A 20,477-nucleotide genomic window follows, 5' to 3' on the forward strand; every position below is an offset into this window, starting at 1 on the left:
ATCACAGACCCTGGGCTCTCCCCACCCTGCTCCCACCACTATCCCAGTGCTGCCGCCCATCCCACTCCTACCCAGTCCCTGGGCTCTCTCTACCCCATCAAACACCCTGGGCTCTCCCCACCCTGCTCCCACCACTATCCCAGTGCTGCCGCCCATCCCACTCCTACCCAGTCCCTGGGCTCTCTCTACCCCATCACAGACCCTGGGCTCTCCCCACCCTGCTCCCGCCACTATCCCAGTGCTGCCGCCCATCCCACTCCTACCCAGTCCCTGGGCTCTCTCTACCCCATCACAGACCCTGGGCTCTCCCCACCCTGCTCCCACCACTATCCCAGTGCTGCCGCCCATCCCACCCCTACCCAGTCCCTGGGCTCTCTCTACCCCATCACAGACCCTGGGCTCTCCACACCCTGCTCCCACCACTATCCCAGTGCTGCCGCCCATCCCACTCCTACCCAGTCCCTGGGCTCTCTCTACCCCATCACAGACCCTGGGCTCTCCCCACCCTGCTCCCACCACTATCCCAGTGCTGCCGCCCATCCGACTCCTACCCAGTCCCTGGGCACTCTCTACCCCATCACAGACCCTGGGCTCTCCCCACCCTGCTCCCACCACTATCCCAGTGCTGACGCCCATCCCACTCCTACCCAGACCCTGGGCTCTCTCTACCCCATCACAGACCCTGGGCTCTCCCCACCCTGCTCCCACAACTATCCCAGTGCTGCCGCCCATCCTACTCCTACCCAGTCCCTGGGCTCTCTCTACCCCATCACAGACCCTGGGCTCTCCCCACCCTGCTCCCACCACTATCCCAGTGCTGCCGCCCATCCCACTCCTACCCAGTCCCTGGGCTCTCTCTACCCCATCACAGACCCTGGGCTCTCCCCACCCTGCTCCCACCACTATCCCAGTGCTGCCGCCCATCCCACGCCTACCCAGTCCCTGGGCTCTCTCTACCCCATCACAGACCATGGGCTCTCCCCACCCTGCTCCCAACACTATCCCAGTGCTGCCGCCCATCCCACTCCTACCCAGTCCCTGGGCTCTCTCTACCCCATCACAGACCCTGGGCTCTCCCCACCCTGCTCCCACCACTATCCCAGTGCTGCCGTCCATCCCACTCCTACCCAGTCCCAGGGCTCTCTCTACCCCATCACAGACCCTGGGCTCTACCCACCCTGCTCCCACCACTATCCCAGTGCTGCCGCCCATCCCACTCCTACCCAGTCCCTGGGCTCTCTCTACCCCATCACAGACCCTGGGCTCTCCCCACCCTGCTCCCACCACTCTCCCAGTGCTGCCGCCCGTCCCACTCCTACCCAGTCCCTTGGCTCTCTCTACCCCATCAAAGACCCTGGGCTCTCCCCACCCTGCTCCCACCACTATCCCAGTGCTGCCGCCCATCCCACTCCTACCCAGTCCCTGGGCTCTCTCTACCCCATCACAGACCCTGGGCTCTCCCCACCCTGCTCCCACCACTATCCCAGTGCTGCCACCCATCCCACTCCTACCCAGTCCCTGGGCTCTCTCTACCCCATCACAGACCCTGGGCTCTCCCCACCCTGCTCCCACCACTATCCCAGTGCTCCCGCCCATCCCACTCCTACCCAGTCCCTGGGCTCTCTCTACCCCATCACAGACCCTGGGCTCTCCCCAATCTGCTCCCACCACTATCCCAGTGCTGCCACCCATCCCACTCCTACTCATTCCCTGGGCTCTCTCTACCCCATCACAGACCCTGGGCTCTCCCCACCCTGCTCCCACCACTATCCCAGTGCTGCCGCCCATCCCACTCCTACCCAGTCCCTGGGCTCTCTCTACCCCATTACAGACCCTGGGCTCTCCCCACCCTGCTCCCACCACTATCCCAGTGCTGCCGCCCATCCTGCTCCCACCAAAGTCCCTGGGCTCTCTCTACCCCATCACAGACCCTGGGCTCTCCCCACCCTGCTCCCACCACTATCCCAGTGCTGCCGCCCATCCCACTCCTACCCAGACCCTGGGCTCTCTCTACCCCATCACAGACCCTGGGCTCTCCCCACCCTGCTCCCACCACTATCCCAGTGCTGCCGCCCATCCCACTCCTACCCAGTCCCTGGGCTCTCTCTACCCCATCACAGACCCTGGGCTCTCCCCACCCTGCTCCCACCACTATCCCAGTGCTGTCGCCCATCCTACTCCCACCAAAGTCCCTGGGCTCTCTCTACCCCATCACAGACCCTGGGCTCTCCCCACCCTGCTCCCACCACTATCCCAGTGCTGCCGCCCATCCCACTCCTACCCAGTCCCTGGGCTCTCTCTACCCCATCATAGACCCTGGTCTCTCCCCACCCTGCTCCCACCACTATCCCAGTGCTGCTGCCCATCCCACTCCTACCCAGTCCCTGGGCTCTCTCTACCCCATCACAGACCCTGGGCTCTCCCCACACCATCACTATCCCAGTGCTGCCGCCCATCCCACTCCTACCCAGTCCCTGGGCTCTCTCTACCCCATCACAGACCCTGGGCTCTCCCCACCCTGCTCCCACCACTATCCCAGTGCTCCCGCCCATCCCACTCCTACCCAGTCCCTGGGCACTCTCTACCCCATCACAGACCCTGGGCTCTCCCCACACCATCACTATCCCAGTGCTCCCGCCCATCCCACTCCTACCCAGTCCCTGGGCTCTCTCTACCCCATCACAGACCCTGGGCTCTCCCCACCCTGCTCCCACCACTATCCCAGTGCTGCCGCCCATCCCACTCCTACCCAGTCCCTGGGCTCTCTCTACCCCATCACAGACCCTGGGCTCTCCCCACACCATCACTATCCCAGTGCTGCCGCCCATCCCACTCCTACCCAGTCCCTGGGCTCTCTCTACCCCATCACAGACCCTGGGCTCTCCCCACCCTGCTCCCACCACTATCCCAGTGCTGCCGCCCATCCCACTCCTACCCAGTCCCTGGGCTCTCTCTACCCCATCACAGACCCTGGGCTCTCCCCACACCATCACTATCCCAGTGCTCCCGCCCATCCCACTCCTACCCAGTCCCTGGGCTCTCTCTACCCCATCACAGACCCTGGGCTCTCCCCACCCTGCTCCCACCACTATCCCAGTGCCGCCGCCCATCCCACTCCTACCCAGTCCCTGGGCTCTCTCTATCCCATCACAGACCCTGGGCTCTCCCCACCCTGCTCCCACTACTATCCCAGGGCTGCCGCCCATCCCACTCCTACCCAGTCCCTGGGCTCTCTCTACCCCATCACAGACCCTGGGCTCTCCCCACCCTGCTCCCACCACTATCCCAGTGCTGCCGCCCATCCCACTCCTACCCAGTCCCTGGGCTCTCTCTACCCCATCACAGACCCTGGGCTCTCCCCACCCTGCTCACACCACTATCCCAGTGCTGCCGCCCATCCCACTCCTACCCAGTCCCTGGGCTCTCTCTACCCCATCACAGACCCTGGGCTCTCCCCACCCTGCTCCCACCACTATCCCAGTGCTGCCGCCCATCCCACTCCTACCCAGTCCCTGGGCTCTCTCTACCCCATCACAGACCCTGGGCTATCCCCACCCTGCTCCCACCACTATCCCAGTGTTGCCGCCCATCCCACTCCTACCCAGTCCCTGGGCTCTCTCTACCCCATCACAGACCCTGGGCTCTCCCCACACCATCACTATCCCAGTGCTGCCGCCCATCCCACTCCTACCCAGTCCCTGGGCTCTCTATACCCCATCACAGACCCTGGGCTCTCCCCACCCTGCTCCCACCACTATCCCAGTGCTGCCGCCCATCCCACTCCTACCCAGTCCCTGGGCTCTCTCTACCCCATCACAGACCCTGGGCTCTCCCCACACCATCACCATCCCAGTGCTGCCGCCCATCCCACTCCTACCCAGTCCCTGGGCTCTCTCTACCCCATCACAGACCCTGGGCTCTCCCCACCCTGCTCCCACCACTATCCCAGTGCTGCCACCCATCCCACTCCTACCCAGTCCCTGGGCTCTCTCTACCCCATCACAGACCCTGGGCTCTCCCCACCCTGCTCCCACCACTATCTCAGTGCTGCCGCCCATCCCACTCCTACCCAGTCCCTGGGCTCTCTCTACCCCATCATAGACCCTGGGCTCTCCCCACCCTGCTCCCACCACTATCCCAGTGCTGCCACCCATCCCACTCCTACCCAGTCCCTGGGCTCTCTCTACCCCATCACAGACCCTGGGCTCTCCCCACACCATCACTATCCCAGTGCTGCCGCCCATCCCACTCCTACCCAGTCCCTGGGCTCTCTCTACCCCATCACAGACCCTGGGCTCTCCCCACCCTGCTCCCACCACTATCCCAGTGCTGCCGCCCATCCCACTCCTACCCAGTCCCTGGGCTCTCTCTACCCCATCACAGACCCTGGGCTCTCCCCACCCTGCTCCCACCACTATCCCAGTGCTGCCGCCCATCCCACTCCTACCCAGTCCCTGGGCTCTCTCTACCCCATCACAGACCCTGGGCTCTCCCCACCCTGCTCCCACCACTATCCCAGTGCTGCCGCCCATCCCACTCCTACCCAGTCCCTAGGCTCTCTCTACCCCATCACAGACCCTGGGCTCTCCCCACCCTGCTCCCACCACTATCCCAGTGCTGCCGCCCATCCTGCTCCCACCAAAGTCCCTGGGCTCTCTCGACCCCATCACAGACCCTGGGCTCTCGCCACACCATCACTATCCCAGTGCTGCCGCCCATCCCACTCCTACCCAGTCCCTGGGCTCTCTCTACCCCATCACAGACCCTGGGCTCTCCCCACCCTGCTCCCACCACTATCCCAGTGCTGCCGCCCATCCTGCTCTCACCAAAGTCCCTGGGCTCTCTCTACCCCATCACAGACCCTGGGCTCTCCCCACCCTGCTCCCACCACTATCCCAGTGCTGCCGCCCATCCCACTCCTACCCAGTCCCTGGGCTCTCTCTACCCCATCACAGACCCTGGGCTCTCCCCACCCTGCTCCCACCACTATCCCGGTGCTGCCGCCCATCCCACTCCTACCCAGTCCCTGGGCTCTCTCTACCCCATCACAGACCCTGGGCTCTCCCCACCCTGCTCCCACCACTATCCCAGTGCTGCCGCCCATCCCACTCCTACCCAGTCCCTGGGCTCTCTCTACCCCATCACAGACCCTGGGCTCTCCCCACACCATCACTATCCCAGTGCTGCCGCCCATCCCACTCCTACCCAGTCCCTGGGCTCTCTCTACCCCATCACAGACCCTGGGCTCTCCCCACACCATCACTATCCCAGTGCTGCCGCCCATCCCACTCCTACCCAGTCCCTGGGCTCTCTCTACCCCATCACAGACCCTGGGCTCTCCCCACCCTGCTCCCACCACTATCCCAGTGCTGCCGCCCATCCCACTCCTACCCAGTCCCTGGGCTCTCTCTACCCCATCACAGACCCTGGGCTCTCCCCACCCTGCTCCCACCACTATCCCAGTGCTGCCGCCCATCCCACTCCTACACAGTCCCTGGGCTCTCTCTACCCCATCACAGACCCTGGGCTCTCCCCACCCTGCTCCCACCACTATCCCAGTGCTGCCGCCCATCCCACTCCTACCCAGTCCCTGGGCTCTCTCTACCCCATCACAGACCCTGGGCTCTCCCCACCCTGCTCGCACCATTATCCCAGTGCTGCCACCCATCCCACTCCTACCCAGTCCCTGGGCTCTCTCTACCCCATCACAGACCCTGGGCCCTCCCCACCCTGCTCCCACCACTATCCCAGTGCTGCCGCCCATCCCGCTCCTACCCAGTCCCTGGGCTCTCTCTACCCCATCACAGACCCTGGGCTCTCCCCACCCTGCTCCCACCACTATCCCAGTGCTGCCGCCCATCCCGCTCCCACCAAAGTCCCTGGGCTCTCTCTACCCCATCACAGACCCTGGGCTCTCCCCACCCTGCTCCCACCACTATCCCAGTGCTGCCGCCCATCCCGCTCCCACCAAAGTCCCTGGGCTCTCTCTACCCCATCACAGACCCTGGGCTCTCCCCACCCTGCTCCCACCACTATCCCAGTGCTGCCGCCCATCCCACTCCTACCCAGTCCCTGGGCTCTCTCTACCCCATCACAGACCCTGGGCTCTCCCCACCCTGCTCCCACCACTATCCCAGTGCTGCCGCCCATCCCACTCCTACCCAGTCCCTGGGCTCTCTCTACCCCATCAAACACCCTGGGCTCTCCCCACCCTGCTCCCGCCACTATCCCAGTGCTGCCGCCCATCCCACTCCTACCCAGTCCCTGGGCTCTCTCTACCCCATCACAGACCCTGGGCTCTCCCCACCCTGCTCCCGCCACTATCCCAGTGCTGCCGCCCATCCCACTCCTACCCAGTCCCTGGGCTCTCTCTACCCCATCACAGACCCTGGGCTCTCCCCACCCTGCTCCCACCACTATCCCAGTGCTGCCGCCCATCCCACCCCTACCCAGTCCCTGGGCTCTCTCTACCCCATCACAGACCCTGGGCTCTCCACACCCTGCTCCCACCACTATCCCAGTGCTGCCGCCCATCCCACTCCTACCCAGTCCCTGGGCTCTCTCTACCCCATCACAGACCCTGGGCTCTCCCCACCCTGCTCCCACCACTATCCCAGTGCTGCCGCCGATCCGACTCCTACCCAGTCCCTGGGCTCTCTCTACCCCATCACAGACCCTGGGCTCTCCCCACCCTGCTCCCACCACTATCCCAGTGCTGACGCCCATCCCACTCCTACCCAGACCCTGGGCTCTCTCTACCCCATCACAGACCCTGGGCTCTCCCCACCCTGCTCCCACCACTATCCCAGTGCTGCCGCCCATCCTATTCCTACCCAGTCCCTGGGCTCTCTCTACCCCATCACAGACCCTGGGCTCTCCCCACCCTGCTCCCACCACTATCCCAGTGCTGCCGCCCATCCCACTCCTACCCAGTCCCTGGGCTCTCTCTACCCCATCACAGACCCTGGGCTCTCCCCACCCTGCTCCCACCACTATCCCAGTGCTGCCGCCCATCCCACGCCTACCCAGTCCCTGGGCTCTCTCTACCCCATCACAGACCATGGGCTCTCCCCACCCTGCTCCCAACACTATCCCAGTGCTGCCGCCCATCCCACTCCTACCCAGTCCCTGGGCTCTCTCTACCCCATCACAGACCCTGGGCTCTCCCCACCCTGCTCCCACCACTATCCCAGTGCTGCCGCCCATCCCACTCCTACCCAGTCCCTGGGCTCTCTCTACCCCATCACAGACCCTGGGCTCTACCCACCCTGCTCCCATCACTATCCCAGTGCTGCCGCCCGTCCCACTCCTACCCAGTCCCTGGGCTCTCTCTACCCCATCACAGACCCTGGGCTCTCCCCACCCTGCTCCCACCACTATCCCAGTGCTGCCGCCCGTCCCACTCCTACCCAGTCCCTTGGCTCTCTCTACCCCATCAAAGACCCTGGACTCTCCCCACCCTGCTCCCACCACTATCCCAGTGCTGCCGCCCATCCCACTCCTACCCAGTCCCTGGGCTCTCTCTACCCCATCACAGACCCTGGGCTCTCCCCACCCTGCTCCCACCACTATCCCAGTGCTGCCGCCCATCCCACTCCTACCCAGTCCCTGGGCTCTCTCTACCCCATCACAGACCCTGGGCTCTCCCCACCCTGCTCCCACCACTATCCCAGTGCTCCCGCCCATCCCACTCCTACCCAGTCCCTGGGCTCTCTCTACCCCATCACAGACCCTGGGCTCTCCCCACCCTGCTCCCACCACTATCCCAGTGCTGCCGCCCATCCCACTCCTACCCAGTCCATGGGCTCTCTCTACCCCATCACAGACCCTGGGCTCTCCCCACCCTGCTCCCACCACTATCCCAGTGCTGCCGCCCATCCCACTCCTACCCAGTCCCTGGGCTCTCTCTACCCCATCACAGACCCTGGGCTCTCCCCACACCATCACTATCCCAGTGCTGCCGCCCATCCTGCTCCCACCAAAGTCCCTGGGCTCTCTCTACCCCATCAGAGACCCTGGGCTCTCCCCACCCTGCTCCCACCACTATCCCAGTGCTGCCGCCCATCCCACTCCTACCCAGACCCTGGGCTCTCTCTACCCCATCACAGACCCTGGGCTCTCCCCACCCTGCTCCCACCACTATCCCAGTGCTGCCGCCCATCCCACTCCTACCCAGTCCCTGGGCTCTCTCTACCCCATCACAGACCCTGGGCTCTCCCCACCCTGCTCCCACCACTATCCCAGTGCTGCCGCCCATCCTACTCCCACCAAAGTCCCTGAGCTCTCTCTACCCCATCACAGACCCTGGGCTCTCCCCACCCTGCTCCCACCACTATCCCAGTGCTGCCGCCCATCAAACTCCTACCCAGTCCCTGGGCTCTCTCTACCCCATCACAGACCCTGGTCTCTCCCCACCCTGCTCCCACCACTATCCCAGTGCTGCTTCCCATCCCACTCCTACCCAGTCCCTGGGCTCTCTCTACCCCATCACAGACCCTGGGCTCTCCCCACACCATCACTATCCCAGTGCTGCCGCCCATCCCACTCCTACCCAGTCCCTGGGCTCTCTCTACCCCATCACAGACCCTGGGCTCTCCCCACCCTGCTCCCACCACTATCCCAGTGCTCCCGCCCATCCTACTCCTACCCAGTCCCTGGGCTCTCTCTACCCCATCACAGACCCTGGGCTCTCCCCACCCTGCTCCCACCACTATCCCAGTGCTGCCGCCCATCCCACTCCTACCCAGTCCCTGGGCTCTCTCTACCCCATCACAGACCCTGGGCTCTCCCCACCCTGCTCCCACCACTATCCCAGTGCTGCCGCCCATCCCACTCCGACCCAGTCCCTGGGCTCTCTCTACCCCATCACAGACCCTGGGCTCTCCCCACCCTGCTTCCACCACTATCCCAGTGCTGCCGCCCATCCCACTCCTACCCAGTCCCTAGGCTCTCTCTACCCCATCACAGACCCTGGGCTCTCCCCACCCTGCTCCCACCACTATCCCAGTGCTGCCGCCCATCCTGCTCCCACCAAAGTCCCTGGGCTCTCTCGACCCCATCACAGACCCTGGGCTCTCGCCACACCATCACTATCCCAGTGCTGCCGCCCATCCCACTCCTACCCAGTCCCTGGGCTCTCTCTACCCCATCACAGACCCTGGGCTCTCCCCACCCTGCTCCCACCACTATCCCAGTGCTGCCGCCCATCCTGCTCTCACCAAAGTCCCTGGGCTCTCTCTACCCCATCACAGACCCTGGGCTCTCCCCACCCTGCTCCCACCACTATCCCAGTGCTGCCGCCCATCCCACTCCTACCCAGTCCCTGGGCTCTCTCTACCCCATCACAGACCCTGGGCTCTCCCCACCCTGCTCCCACCACTATCCCGGTGCTGCCGCCCATCCCACTCCTACCCAGTCCCTGGGCTCTCTCTACCCCATCACAGACCCTGGGCTCTCCCCACCCTGCTCCCACCACTATCCCAGTGCTGCCGCCCATCCCACTCCTACCCAGTCCCTGGGCTCTCTCTACCCCATCACAGACCCTGGGCTCTCCCCACACCATCACTATCCCAGTGCTGCCGCCCATCCCACTCCTACCCAGTCCCTGGGCTCTCTCTACCCCATCACAGACCCTGGGCTCTCCCCACACCATCACTATCCCAGTGCTGCCGCCCATCCCACTCCTACCCAGTCCCTGGGCTCTCTCTACCCCATCACAGACCCTGGGCTCTCCCCACCCTGCTCCCACCACTATCCCAGTGCTGCCGCCCATCCCACTCCTACCCAGTCCCTGGGCTCTCTCTACCCCATCACAGACCCTGGGCTCTCCCCACCCTGCTCCCACCACTATCCCAGTGCTGCCGCCCATCCCACTCCTACCCAGTCCCTGGGCTCTCTCTACCCCATCACAGACCCTGGGCTCTCCCCACCCTGCTCCCACCACTATCCCAGTGCTGCCGCCCATCCCACTCCTACCCAGTCCCTGGGCTCTCTCTACCCCATCACAGACCCTGGGCTCTCCCCACCCTGCTCCCACCACTATCCCAGTGCTGCCGCCCATCCCACTCCTACCCAGTCCCTGGGCTCTCTCTACCCCATCACAGACCCTGGGCTCTCCCCACCCTGCTCCCACCACTATCCCAGTGCTGCCGCCCATCCCACTCCTACCCAGTCCCTGGGCTCTCTCTACCCCATCACAGACCCTGGGCTCTCCCCACCCTGCTCCCACCACTATCCCAGTGCTGCCGCCCATCCCACTCCTACCCAGTCCCTGGGCTCTCTCTACCCCATCACAGACCCTGGGCTCTCCCCACCCTGCTCCCACCATTATCCCAGTGCTGCCACCCATCCCACTCCTACCCAGTCCCTGGGCTCTCTCTACCCCATCACAGACCCTGGGCCCTCCCCACCCTGCTCCCACCACTATCCCAGTGCTGCCGCCCATCCCACTCCTACCCAGTCCCTGGGCTCTCTCTACCCCATCACAGAGCCTGGGCTCTCCCCACCCTGCTCCCACCACTATCCCAGTGCTGCCGCCCATCCTGCTCCCACCAAAGTCCCTGGGCTCTCTCTACCCCATCACAGACCCTGGGCTCTCCCCACCCTGCTCCCACCACTATCCCAGTGCTGCCGCCCATCCTGCTCCCACCAAAGTCCCTGGGCTCTCTCTACCCCATCACAGACCCTGGGCTCTCCCCACCCTGCTCCCACCACTATCCCAGTGCTGCCGCCCATCCCACTCCTACCCAGTCCCTGGGCTCTCTCTATCCCATCACAGACCCTGGGCTCTCCCCACCCTGCTCCCACCACTATCCCAGTGCTGCCGCCCATCCCACTCCTACCCAGTCCCTGGGCTCTCTCTACCCCATCACAGACCCTGGGCTCTCCCCACCCTGCTCCCACCACTATCCCAGTGCTTCCGCCCATCCCACTCCTACCCAGTCCCTGGGCTCTCTCTACCCCATCACAGACCCTGGGCTCTCCCCACCCTGCTCCCACCACTATCCCAGTGCTGCCGCCCATCCTGCTCCCACCAAAGTCCCTGGGCTCTCTCTACCCCATCACAGACCCTGGGCTCTCCCCACCCTGCTCCCACCACTATCCCAGTGCTGCCGCCCATCCTGCTCACACCAAAGTCCCTGGGCTCTCTCTACCCCATCACAGACCCTGGGCTCTCCCCACCCTGCTCCCACCACTATCCCAGTGCTGCCGCCCATCCCACTCCTACCCAGTCCCTGGGCTCTCTCTACCCCATCACAGACCCTGGGCTCTCCCCACACCATCACTATCCCAGTGCTGCCGCCCATCCCACTCCTACAAAGTCCCTGGGATCTCTCTACCCCATCACAGACCCTGGGCTCTCCCCACACCATCACCATCCCAGTGCTGCCGCCCATCCCACTCCTACCCAGTCCCTGGGCTCTCTCTACCCCATCACAGACCCTGGGCTCTCCCCACCCTGCTCCCACCACTATCCCAGTGCTGCCGCCCATCCCACTCATACCCAGTCCCTTGGCTCTCTCTACCCCATCACAGACCCTGGGCTCTCCCCACCCTGCTCCCACCACTATCCCAGTGCTGCCGCCCATCCCACTCCTACCCAGTCCCTGGGCTCTCTCTACCCCATCACAGACCCTGGGCTCTCCCCACCCTGCTCCCACCACTATCCCAATGCTGCCGCCCATCCCACTCCTACCCAGTCCCTGGGCTCTCTCTACCCCATCAAAGAGCCTGGGCTCTCCCCACCCTGCTCCCGCCACTATCCCAGTGCTGCCGCCCATCCCACTCCTACCCAGTCCCTGGGCTCTCTCTACCCCATCACAGACCCTGGGCTCTCCCCACCCTGCTCCCACCACTATCCCAGTGCTGCCGACCATCCCACTCCTACCCAGTCCCTGGGCTCTCTCTACCCCATCACAGACCCTGGGCTCTCCCCACCCTGCTCCCACCACTATCCCAGTGCTGCCGCCCATCCCACTCCTACCCAGTCCCTGGGCTCTCTCTACCCCATCACAGACCCTGGGCTCTCCCCACCCTGCTCCCACCACTATCCCAGTGCTGCCGCCCATCCCACTCCTACCCAGTCCCTGGGATCTCTCTACCCCATCACAGACCCTGGGCTCTCCCCACCCTGCTCCCACCACTATCCCAGTGCTGCCGCCCATCCGACTCCTGCCCAGTCCCTGGGCTCTCTCTACCCCATCACAGACCCTGGGCTCTCCCCACCCTGCTCCCACCACTATCCCAGTGCTGCCGCCCATCCCACTCCTACCCAGTCCCTGGGCTCTCTCTACCCCATCACAGACCCTGGGCTCTCCCCACCCTGCTCCCACCACTATCCCAGTGCTGCCGCCCATCCCACTCCTACCCAGTCCCTGGGCTCTCTCTACCCCATCACAGACCCTGGGCTCTCCCCACCCTGCTCCCACCACTATCCCAGTGCTGCCGCCCATCCCACTACTACCCAGTCCCTGGGCTCTCTCTACCCCATCACAGACCCTGGGCTCTCCCCACCCTGCTCCCACCACTATCCCAGTGCTGCCGCCCATCAAACTCCTACCCAGTCCCTGGGCTCTCTCTACCCCATCACAGACCCTGGGCTCTCCCCACCCTGCTCCCACCACTATCCCAGTGCTGCCGCCCATCCCACTCCTACCCAGTCCCTGGGCTCTCTCTACCCCATCACAGACCCTGGGCTCTCCCCACCCTGCTCCCACCACTATCCCAGTACTGCCGCCCATCCCACTCCTACCCAGTCCCTGGGCTCTCTCTACCCCATCACAGACCCTGGGCTCTCCCCACCCTGCTCCCACCACTATCCCAGTGCTGCCGCCCATCCTGCTCCCACCAAAGTCCCTGGGCTCTCTCTACCCCATCACAGACCCTGGGCTCTCCCCACCCTGCTCCCACCACTATCCCAGTGCTGCCGCCCATCCTGCTCCCACCAAAGTCCCTGGGCTCTCTCTACCCCATCACAGACCCTGGGCTCTCCCCACCCTGCTCCCACCACTATCCCAGTGCTGCCGCCCATCCCACTCCTACCCAGTCCCTGGGCTCTCTCTACCCCATCACAGACCCTGGGCTCTCCCCACCCTGCTCCCACCACTATCCCAGTGCTGCCGCCCATCCCACTCCTACCCAGTCCCTGGGCTCTCTCTACCCCATCACAGACCCTGGGCTCTCCCCACACCATCACTATCCCAGTGCTGCCGCCCATCCCACTCCTACCCAGTCCCTGGGCTCTCTCTACCCCATCACAGACCCTGGGCTCTCCCCACCCTGCTCCCACCACTATCCCAGTGCTGCCGCCCATCCCACTCATACCCAGTCCCTGGGCTCTCTCTACCCCATCACAGACCCTGGGCTCTCCCCACCCTGCTCCCACCACTATCCCAGTGCTGCTGCCCATCCCACTCCTACCCAGTCCCTCAGCTCTCTCTACCCCATCACAGACCCTGGGCTCTCCCCACCCTGCTCCCACCACTATCCCAGTGCTGCCGCCCATCCCACTCCTACCCAGTCCCTGGGCTCTCTCTACCCCATCACAGACCCTGGGCTCTCCCCACCCTGCTCCCACCACTATCCCAGTGCTGCCGCCCATCCCACTCCTACCCAGTCCCTGGGCTCTATCTACCCCATCACAGACCCTCGGCTCTCCCCACACCATCACTATCCCAGTGCTGCCGCCCATCCCACTCCTACCCAGTCCCTGGGCTCTCTCTACCCCATCACAGACCCTGGGCTCTCCCCACACCATCACTATCCCAGTGCTGCCGCCCATCCCACTCCTACCCAGTCCCTGGGCTCTCTCTACGCCATCACAGACCCTGTGCTCTCCCCACCCTGCTCCCACCACTATCCCAGTGCTGCCGCCCATCCCACTCCTACCCAGTCCCTGGGCTCTCTCTACCCCATCACAGACCCTGGGCTCTCCCCACCCTGCTCCCACCACTATCCCAGTGCTGCCGCCCATCCCACTCCTACCCAGTCCCTGGGCTCTCTCTACCCCATCACAGACCCTGGGCTCTCCCCACCCTGCTCCCACCACTATCCCAGTGCTGCCGCCCATCCCACTCCTACCCAGTCCCTGGGTTCTCTCTACCCCATCACAGACCCTGGGCTCTCCCCACCCTGCTCCCACCACTATCCCAGTGCTGCCGCCCATCCCGCTCCCACCAAAGTCCCTGGGCTCTCTCTACCCCATCACAGACCCTGGGCTCTCCCCACCCTGCTCCCACCACTATCCCAGTGCTGCCGCCCATCCCTGCTCCCACCAAAGTCCCTGGGCTCTCTCTACCCCATCACAGACCCTGGGCTCTCCCCACCCTGCTCCCACCACTATCCCAGTGCTGCCGCCCATCCCACTCCTACCCAGTCCCTGGGCTCTCTCTACCCCATCACAGACCCTGGGCTCTCCCCACACCATCACTATCCCAGTGCTGCCGCCCATCCCACTGCTACCCAGTCCCTGGGCTCTCTCTACCCCATCACAGACCCTGGGCTCTCCCCACACCATCACTATCCCAGTGCTGCCGCCCATCCCACTCCTACCCAGTCCCTGGGCTCTCTCTACCCCATCACAGACCCTGGGCTCTCCCCACCCTGCTCCCACCACTATCCCAGTGCTGCCGCCCATCCCACTCATACCCAGTCCCTGGGCTCTCTCTACCCCATCACAGACCCTGGGCTCTCCCCACCCTGCTCCCACCACTATCCCAGTGCTGCCGCCCATCCCACTCCTACCCAGTCCCTGGGCTCTCTCTACCCCATCACAGACCCAGGGCTCTCCCCACCCTGCTCCCACCACTATCCCAATGCTGCCGCCCATCCCACTCCTACCCAGTCCCTGGGCTCTCTCTACACCATCAAAGACCCTGGGCTCTCCCCACCCTGCTCCCACCACTATCCCAGTGCTGCCGCCCATCCCACTCCTACCCAGTCCCTGGGCTCTCTCTACCCCATCACAGACCCTGGGCTCTCCCCACCCTGTTCCCGCCACTATCCCAGTGCTGCCGCCCATCCCACTCCTACCCAGTCCCTGGGCTCTCTCTACCCCATCACAGACCCTGGGCTCTCCCCACCCTGCTCCCACCACTATCCCAGTGCTGCCGCCCATCCAACTCCTACCCAGTCCCTGGGCTCTCTCTACCCCATCACAGACCCTGGGCTCTCCCCACCCTGCTCCCACCACTATCCCAGTGCTGCCGCCCATCCCACTCCTACCCAGTCCCTGGGCTCTCTCTACCCCATCACAGACCCTGGGCTCTCCCCACCCTGCTCCCACCACTATCCCAGTGCTGCCGCCCATCCCACTCCTACCCAGTCCCTGGGCTCTCTCTACCCCATCACAGACCCTGGGCTCTCCCCACCCTGCTCCCACCACTATCCCAGTGGTACCGCCCATCCCACTCCTACCCAGTCCCTGGGCTCTCTCTACCCCATCACAGACCCTGGGCTCTCCCCACCCTGCTCCCACCACTATCCCAGTGCTGCCGCCCATCCCACTCCTACCCAGTCCCTGGGCTCTCTCTACCCCATCACAGACCATGGGCTCTCCCCACCCTGCTCCCACCACTATCCCAGTGCTGCCGCCCATCCCACTCCTACCCAGTCCCTGCTCTCTCTCTACCCCATCACAGACCCTGGGCTCTCCCCACCCTGCTCCCACCACTATCCCAGTGCTGCCGCCCATCCCACTCCTACCCAGTCCCTGGGCTCTCTCTACCCCATCACAGACCCTGGGCTCTCCCCACCCTGCTCCCACCACTATCCCAGTGCTGCCGCCCATCCCACTCCTACCCAGTCCCTGGGCTCTCTCTACCCCATCACAGACCCTGGGCTCTCCCCACCCTGCTCCCACCACTATCCCAGTGCTGCCGCCCATCCCACTCCTACCCAGTCCCTGGGCTCTCTCTACCGCATCACAGACCCTGGGCTCTCCCCACCCTGCTCCCACCACTATCCCAGTGCTGCCGCCCATCCTGCTCCCACCAAAGTCCCTGGGCTCTCTCTACCCCATCACAGACCCTGGGCTCTCCCCACCCTGCTCCCACCACTATCCCAGTGCTGCCGCCCATCCTGCTCTCACCAAAGTCCCTGGGCTCTCTCTACCCCATCACAGACCCTGGGCTCTCCCCACCCTGCTCCCACCACTATCCCAGTGCTGCCGCCCATCCCACTCCTACCCAGTCCCTGGGCTCTCTGTACCCCATCACAGACCCTGGGCTCTCCCCACCCTGCTCCCACCACTATCCCAGTGCTGCCGCCCATCCCACTCCTACCCAGTCCCTGGGCTCTCTCTACCCCATCACAGACCCTGGGCTCTCCCCACACCATCACTATCCCAGTGCTGCCGCCCATCCCACTCCTACCCAGTCCCTGGGCTCTCTCTACCCCATCACAGACCCAGGGCTCTCCCCACCCTGCTCCCACCACTATCCCAATGCTGCCGCCCATCCCACTCCTACCCAGTCCCTGGGCTCTCTCTACACCATCAAAGACCCTGGGCTCTCCCCACCCTGCTCCCACCACTATCCCAGTGCTGCCGCCCATCCCACTCCTACCCAGTCCCTGGGCTCTCTCTACCCCATCACAGACCCTGGGCTCTCCCCACCCTGTTCCCGCCACTATCCCAGTGCTGCCGCCCATCCCACTCCTACCCAGTCCCTGGGCTCTCTCTACCCCATCACAGACCCTGGGCTCTCCCCACCCTGCTCCCACCACTATCCCAGTGCTGCCGCCCATCCAACTCCTACCCAGTCCCTGGGCTCTCTCTACCCCATCACAGACCCTGGGCTCTCCCCACCCTGCTCCCACCACTATCCCAGTGCTGCCGCCCATCCCACTCCTACCCAGTCCCTGGGCTCTCTCTACCCCATCACAGACCCTGGGCTCTCCCCACCCTGCTCCCACCACTATCCCAGTGCTGCCGCCCATCCCACTCCTACCCAGTCCCTGGGCTCTCTCTACCCCATCACAGACCCTGGGCTCTCCCCACCCTGCTCCCACCACTATCCCAGTGGTGCCGCCCATCCCACTCCTACCCAGTCCCTGGGCTCTCTCTACCCCATCACAGACCCTGGGCTCTCCCCACCCTGCTCCCACCACTATCCCAGTGCTGCCGCCCATCCCACTCCTACCCAGTCCCTGGGCTCTCTCTACCCCATCACAGACCATGGGCTCTCCCCACCCTGCTCCCACCACTATCCCAGTGCTGCCGCCCATCCCACTCCTACCCAGTCCCTGCTCTCTCTCTACCCCATCACAGACCCTGGGCTCTCCCCACCCTGCTCCCACCACTATCCCAGTGCTGCCGCCCATCCCACTCCTACCCAGTCCCTGGGCTCTCTCTACCCCATCACAGACCCTGGGCTCTCCCCACCCTGCTCCCACCACTATCCCAGTGCTGCCGCCCATCCCACTCCTACCCAGTCCCTGGGCTCTCTCTACCCCATCACAGACCCTGGGCTCTCCCCACCCTGCTCCCACCACTATCCCAGTGCTGCCGCCCATCCCACTCCTACCCAGTCCCTGGGCTCTCTCTACCACATCACAGACCCTGGGCTCTCCCCACCCTGCTCCCACCACTATCCCAGTGCTGCCGCCCATCCTGCTCCCACCAAAGTCCCTGGGCTCTCTCTACCCCATCACAGACCCTGGGCTCTCCCCACCCTGCTCCCACCACTATCCCAGTGCTGCCGCCCATCCTGCTCTCACCAAAGTCCCTGGGCTCTCTCTACCCCATCACAGACCCTGGGCTCTCCCCACCCTGCTCCCACCACTATCCCAGTGCTGCCGCCCATCCCACTCCTACCCAGTCCCTGGGCTCTCTCTACCCCATCACAGACCCTGGGCTCTCCCCACCCTGCTCCCACCACTATCCCAGTGCTGCCGCCCATCCCACTCCTACCCAGTCCCTGGGCTCTCTCTACCCCATCACAGACCCTGGGCTCTCCCCACACCATCACTATCCCAGTGCTGCCGCCCATCCCACTCCTACCCAGTCCCTGGGCTCTCTCTACCCCATCACAGACCCTGGGCTCTCCCCACCCTGCTCCCACCACTATCCCAGTGCTGCCGCCCATCCCACTCCTACCCAGTCCCTGGGCTCTCTCTACCCCATCACAGACCCTGGGCTCTCCCCACCCTGCTCCCACCACTATCCCAGTGCTGCCGCCCATCCCACTCCTACCCAGTCCCTGGGCTCTCTCTACCCCATCACAGACCCTGGGCTCTCCCCACCCTGCTCCCACCACTATCCCAGTGCTGCCGCCCATCCCACTCCTACCCAGTCCCTGGGCTCTCTCTACCCCATCAAAGACCCTGGGCTCTCCCCACCCTGCTCCCGCCACTATCCCAGTGCTGCCGCCCATCCCACTCCTACCCAGTCCCTGGGCTCTCTCTACCCCATTACAGACCCTGGGCTCTCCCCACCCTGCTCCCGCCACTATCCCAGTGCTGCCGCCCATCCCACTCCTACCCAGTCCCTGGGCTCTCTCTACCCCATCACAGACCCTGGGCTCTCCCCACCCTGCTCCCACCACTATCCCAGTGCTGCCGCCCATCCCACTCCTACCCAGTCCCTGGGCTCTCTCTACCCCATCACAGACCCTGGGCTCTCCACACCCTGCTCCCACCACTATCCCAGTGCTGCCGCCCATCCCACTCCTACCCAGTCCCTGGGCTCTCTCTACCCCATCACAGACCCTGGGCTCTCCCCACCCTGCTCCCACCACTATCCCAGTGCTGCCGCCCATCCGACTCCTACCCAGTCCCTGGGCTCTCTCTACCCCATCACAGACCCTGGGCTCTCCCCACCCTGCTCCCACCACTATCCAGTGCTGCCGCCCATCCCACTCCTTCCCAGACCATGGGCTCTCTCTACCCCATCACAGACCCTGGGCTCTCCCCACCCTGCTCCCACCACTATCCCAGTGCTGCCGCCCATCCCACTCCTACCCAGTCCCTGGGCTCTCTCTACCCCATCACAGACCCTGGGCTCTCCCCACCCTGCTCCCACCACTATCCCAGTGCTGCCGCCCATCCCACTCCTACCCAGTCCCTGGGCTCTCTCTACCCCATCACAGACCCTGGGCTCTCCCCACCCTGCTCCCACCACTATCCCAGTGCTGCCGCCCATCCCACGCCTACCCAGTCCCTGGGCTCTCTCTACCCCATCACAGACCATGGGCTCTCCCCACCCTGCTCCCAACACTATCCCAGTGCTGCCGCCCATCCCACTCCTACCCAGTCCCTGGGCTCTCTCTACCCCATCACAGACCCTGGGCTCTCCCCACCCTGCTCCCACCACTATCCCAGTGCTGCCGCCCATCCCACTCCTACGCAGTCCCTGGGCTCTCTCTACCCCATCACAGACCCTGGGCTCTCCCCACCCTGCTCCCACCACTATCCCAGTGCTGCCGCCCATCCCACTCCTACCCAGTCCCTGGGCTCTCTCTACCCCATCACAGACCCTGGGCTCTCCCCACCCTGCTCCCACCACTATCCCAGTGCTGCCGCCCATCCCACTCCTACCCAGTCCCTGGGCTCTCTCTACCCCATCACAGACCCTGGGCTCTCCCCACCCTGCTCCCACCACTATCCCAGTGCTGCCGCCCATCCCACTCCTACCCAGTCCCTGGGCTCTCTCTACCCCATCACAGACCCTGGGCTCTCCCCACCGTGCTCCCACCACTATCCCAGTGCTCCCGCCCATCCCACTCCTACCCAGTCCCTTGGCTCTCTCTACCCCATCACAGACCCTGGGCTCTCCCCAATCTGCTTCCACCACTATCCCAGTGCTGCCGCCCATCCCACTCCTACCCAGTCCCTGGGCTCTCTCTACCCCATCACAGACCCTGGGCTCTCCCCACACCATCACTATCCCAGTGCTGCCGCCCATCCTGCTCCCACCAAAGTCCCTGGGCTCTCTCTACCCCATCACAGACCCTGGGCTCTCCCCACCCTGCTCCCACCACTATCCCAGTGCTGCCGCCCATCCCACTCCTACCCAGTCCCTGGGCTCTCTCTACCCCATCACAGACCCTGGGCTCTCCCCACCCTGCTCCCACCACTATCCCAGTGCTGCCGCCCATCCCACTCCTACCCAGTCCCTGGGCTCTCTCTACCCCATCACAGACCCTGGGCTCTCCCCACCCTGCTCCCACCACTATCCCAGTGCTGCCGCCCATCCTACTCCCACCAAAGTCCCTGGGCTCTCTCTACCCCATCACAGACCCTGGGCTCTCCCCACCCTGCTCCCACCACTGTCCCAGTGCTGCCGCCCATCCCACTCCTACCCAGTCCCTGGGCTCTCTCTACCCCATCACAGACCCTGGGCTCTCCCCACACCATCACTATCCCAGTGCTGCCGCCCATCCCACTCCTACCCAGTCCCTGGGCTCTCTCTACCCCATCACAGACCCTGGGCTCTCCCCACCCTGCTCCCACCACTATCCCAGTGCTCCCGCCCATCCCAC

The sequence above is a fragment of the Ambystoma mexicanum genome, chromosome 5p (genome assembly GCF_040938575.1).
Source record: "Ambystoma mexicanum isolate Mex_15411 chromosome 5p, UKY_AmexF1_1, whole genome shotgun sequence".
NCBI classification, from domain to species: Eukaryota; Metazoa; Chordata; class Amphibia; order Caudata; family Ambystomatidae; genus Ambystoma; species Ambystoma mexicanum.